The following is a 3,770-nucleotide window of genomic DNA, read 5'->3' on the forward strand; positions in this document are numbered from 1 at the left end:
TGACATTCAGAGCTTTCCAACGATGTATGGCAATCCATATTTGGCATGAAATTGAGGTACGAACGAAATGCATCTTTAAGGGCAAAAAATAAGCAAAAAAATCAGCTAATGCCTCCACCAAGGTTCGAAGAGGGAGACCAAGGGAAGCCAAGGAAGTAGCGCTCCCAAGGAGAGCACAGCGCTCTCTTGGAGAGCATTGTCGTGCTCCTCTTCATGAAAAATCAAGGAAAATTATTCCTCAAATGCTTTCACCAAGGCTTGAACTTGGGACCTCCCCTTGGAAGCACCAATGCTCAGCTCACAAGGAGAGCTGAGCACTACTCATGGTGCATCACACAAATGCTTGACACGGTCCAGGGAAGGCAAGGCGCAACATGTGACACAGCCAGGGAGCAAGACATGTGTACAAGGCCCCAATGCTCAGCTCACCTTGTGAGCTGAGCATTCCCCTGATGCTTCTCCCAGCCAAGGCACGCTACAAAGGATCTCCAACATAAGCTCCAATGCTCTGCTCCCCACTTGAGCTGAGCATCCTCCTGGGAGCAATTTTCACATGGGCCAAAAATTCAATAAAAATCCAATTTAATTCAATTCTTTACCAATTAAACCAAGGCCATCCAGATCCACTTCTCCTCAAATCCAAAGCAAGCTAAGCCCATTATCATCACTCAAAGGCACAAGAATTAGTTAGTTAAGGAATTTATTTTGTAATTTGTTTAGAATTTCAATTTTATTTTTCATTTTCACTTTGTAAAGCCTATATAAAGGCATCAATTCCATCTCATTAAGGGAGCTGAATTGTAGAGAGGCTAGCTCCACTAGGGAGTAGTAGCGTTAGAAAACTCTCTCTTTAATTTTCATTTCTGTTTTAAATTTTGGATTGAGATTGGAAGAAATTCTGTTTTCATTCTCTATCTGCAACTTCTCTTTACTTCTTCTGCAATCTTTTTTTTTTATTCTCTGCAACTTTTCTCTTGTTGGATCAAGGAAGGACTTGAGATCTAGACTTGTTTTCTAGTCTCCTCCACCCCTGAGATCTTCAACCTTCTTTTAAATTGCTGCAAATTAAGCACCAGTCATTTTCTGTTTTTAATCTTTCAAGCATTTTTACTTTCTGTTGCATTGCTTCCAATTTACATTTCCTGCAATTGCCCTAAGTTCTTATTCACTGCAATTTTGCTTCTCTGCTTACATTGTTCCCAATTTATTCTTCCTGCAATTTAAATTTCCAGTTGCGTGATCTATTGCTCTCTTTAATTTCCAGCACCCACTCCCCTTTATATTTCATGCACTTTACATTTCTTGTCATTTAAGATTCTTGCAATTTACATTTCTTGCTCTTTAAGTTTCTGTCCAATTTACTTTCTGCAATTTATGATTTCTTGTTATTTACTTTCTGTTGCTTCAATTGTCACTCAAATCACTCAATGTTAGCTTGACTAAACTAATCACCCACTAAAGTTGCTTGATCCATCAATCCCTGTGGGATCGACCTCACTCTAAGTGAGTTTTACTACTTGATGCGACCCGGTATACTTGCCGGTGAGTTTTGTGTTGGATCGTTTCCACACATCAAGTCTAGTGTTAATTTTGAAGTTTGGTGTCAATTGCATCTTTTTAATTTCCTAAAAATTTTTGAAAATTCATGAAACTGTTCTTCATAATCTTCAAGTTGTTCTTGATGATTTTCTTTGTTTGATCTTTGCATTTTCATGTTTTGTGTCTTTTCTTGTTTTTCATATGCATTTTCAATTTGTTAGTGTCTAAACATTGAAAATTTCTAAGTTTGGTGTCTTGCATGTGTGTCTTTTCTTAAAAATTTTCAAAAATAAGTTCTTGGTGTTCATCTTGACATTCAAAGTGTTCTTGGTATTCATCTTGACATTCAAAGTGTTCTTGCATGCATCATGTGTTTTGATCTTTAATTTTCATGTTTTGAGTCATTTTGATGTTTGTCTCTCTCCTCATTAAAAATCAAAAATAAAAAAAATATCTTTTCCTTATTTTGCTCATAATTTTCGAAAATTTGTATTGACTTAGTCAAAAATTTTAAAAAAAATTTTAGTTACTTCTTATGAGTCAAGTCAAATTTTCAATTTAAAAATTCTATCTTTTCAAATCTTTTTCAAAAATCAAGTCTTTTTTATTTCTTCTTTCATATTTTCGAAATTTTCAAAATCTTTTTCTTATTTTTGTTTCATATTTTCAGATTTAATGCTAGCATTCAATTTTTAAATTCAAAAATTTCAAGTTGCTACTTGCCTATTAAGAAAAGTTTCAATCTTTAAATTTTAAAATCATATCTTTTAGTTTCTTGTTAGTCAAGTAATCAACTTTAATTTCAAAATCAAATCTTTTTAATTTCCTTTTCAAATCTTTTTCAAAATAAATTTCAATCATATCTTTTTCAAAACTTAATTTCAAAATCTTTTCTAAATTTTTTTTCTTTTCAAATTTGATTTTCAAATCTTTTTCAATTAACTACTTGACTTTTTGTTTGATTTTAAAAGTCTTCTATTTCAATCATATCTTTTCTCTAAAATTTGAAAACTAAATGAATTAATTACTATTTCTTATCTTTTTCAAATTTTATTTTATCTCTTCTCATAAATTTTGAATTATAACTAATATTTAAAATAAAAATAAAAAAAATTATTTTATTTTATTTAATTTTCGAATTCTTCCCGCTCTCATCTCTTTCTATTTATTTATTTATCTACTAACACTTCTCTTCTACTCAAAATTTGAACCCACTCTTCTTCTCTGTGTTCAAATTTTTTCTCTTCTCATTCTTCTATTCTTCTCTTCTTCTACTTACATAAAGGAATCTCTATACTTTGACATAGAGGATTCCTCTTCTTTTCTGTTCTCTTCTTTTTTATATGAGCAAGAACAGGGATAAAGACATTCTTATTAAAGCTAATCCTGAACCTGAAAGGACTCTTAAGAGGAAACTAAGAGAAGCTAAAGCACAACCCTCTAGAGAGGACCTGACAGAAATTTTTGAAAAAGAAGGAAACATGGCCGAACCCAATAACAATGGTGGAGATGCAAGGAAGATGCTTGGTGACTTTATTGCACCCTCTTCTAACTTCTATGGAAGAAGTATCTCAATTTCTGCTATTGGAGCAAACAACTTTGAGCTTAAGCCTCAATTAGTTTTTCTAATGCAACAGAATTGCAAGTTTCATGGACTTCCATTGGTTCTTAGCTTAAGCCTCATCAGTTCTTTGAGCTTAAGCCTCATCAGTTCTTAGATGAATTCTTGCAAAATTGTGACACTGTCAAGACCAATGGAGTTTATCCCGAGGTCTACAGACTTATGCTTTTCCCTTTTGCTGTAAGAGACAGAGCTAGAACATGGTTGGATTCACAACCTAAGGAAAGCCTGAACTCTTGGGAAAAGCTGGTCAGTGCTTTCCTGGCCAAATTCTTTCCACCTCAAAAGATGAGCAAGCTTAGAGAGGAAATCCAAACCTTCAGACAGAAGGAAGGTGAGTCCCTCTATGAAGCTTGGGAAAGATATAAGCAATTGATCAAAAGGTGTCCTACTGACATGCTTCCAGAATGGAGCATCATATGTATATTCTATGATGGTCTGTCTGAGTTGTCAAAAATGTCATTGGACCATTTTTTAGGAGGATCTCTTCATCTGAATCCCCTACAGAAGCTCAGGAACTCATTGAAATGTTTGCAAATAACCAGTTCATGTACACCTCTGAGAGGAATCCTGTGAACAATGGGACATCTCAGAAGAAGGGAGTTCTTGA

At 34.1% G+C, this 3,770-nt stretch overlaps 1 non-coding gene across 1 annotated transcript; it reads right to left on the reverse strand.

Moving 5' to 3' along the window:
- Positions 1 to 3,454: 3,454 nt before the first annotated feature.
- On the reverse strand, positions 3,455 to 3,562 carry LOC148567462 (small nucleolar RNA R71). Its single transcript, XR_015883082.1, has one exon. It is a non-coding gene; the product is annotated as a small nucleolar RNA R71 (small nucleolar RNA).
- Positions 3,563 to 3,770: the final 208 nt, after the last annotated feature.

Source organism: Arachis ipaensis, chromosome B4 (genome assembly GCF_059453495.1).
Source record: "Arachis ipaensis isolate K30076 ecotype BB chromosome B4, ASM5945349v1, whole genome shotgun sequence".
NCBI classification, from domain to species: Eukaryota; Viridiplantae; Streptophyta; class Magnoliopsida; order Fabales; family Fabaceae; genus Arachis; species Arachis ipaensis.